The sequence below is a fragment of the Penaeus monodon genome, chromosome 20 (assembly GCF_015228065.2).
Source record: "Penaeus monodon isolate SGIC_2016 chromosome 20, NSTDA_Pmon_1, whole genome shotgun sequence".
NCBI lineage: Eukaryota > Metazoa > Arthropoda > Malacostraca > Decapoda > Penaeidae > Penaeus > Penaeus monodon.
The window spans coordinates 3,300,039-3,300,777 of record NC_051405.1 but is presented as its reverse complement, the minus strand read 5'-3'; the positions used below and the strand labels follow the sequence as shown (position 1 = coordinate 3,300,777).

Genomic DNA, 739 nt, shown 5'->3' with positions numbered 1-739 from the left:
TATCTTGGTTGGGTGCTGGGCTGGGGATGCTACCTTACCTCGCCTTTTGCCCCTCCCCCCCACCCCCATCCCCAACATCTCGCTGCCTCCCCCCCCCCCCATCCCCCAACAACTCGCTGCCTCCCCCCCCCCCATCCCCCAACATCTCGCTGCCTCCCTCCCTCCACCCCCATCCCCCAACATCTCGCTGCCTCCCCCCCCCATCCCCCAACATCTCGCTGCCTCCCCCCCCTCCCCCAACATCTCGCTGCCTCCCTCCCCCACCCCCATCCCCCAACTCTCGCTGCCTCCCCCCCCCATCCCCCAACATCTCGCTGCCTCCCCCCCCACCCCCATCCCCAACATCTCGCTGCCTCCCCCCCACCCCCATCCCCCCCATCTCACTGCCACCCCCCCACCCCATCCCCCAACATCTCACTGCCTCCCCCCCCCCCCCCTCTTCCATCTTTACCTCCAGCAAAAGGAACGGCTTCTTTGAAAGGCACCTAGCGCCCCCCCCCCTTTGCTACTTCATCTTGTGACTATTCCGTGGCAGTAGTTTTGACAGAATGGCCATTGGAACTCGAGCCATGGTATGCGAGCCAGATGTCATAATGGCCGAGGGGGGGAGGGGGCCAAACCTTACCAGAACATGGGGGATAAAGGAATGCCTTAGCAAACGTACCATTTAGCCAGCCACACTGTAATGTTAATGACTTCAGTTCATTGATTTGATTTTTTTATTATTATTAATGTCCAC

General features: G+C 60.6%; 1 protein-coding gene across 1 annotated transcript in view; it reads left to right on the top strand.

The window, feature by feature from the left end:
- Window positions 1-739, top strand: part of LOC119585595 (failed axon connections-like) — a gene marked incomplete in the record, with an annotated part of 32,193 nt that overhangs the window by 27,652 nt on the left and 3,802 nt on the right.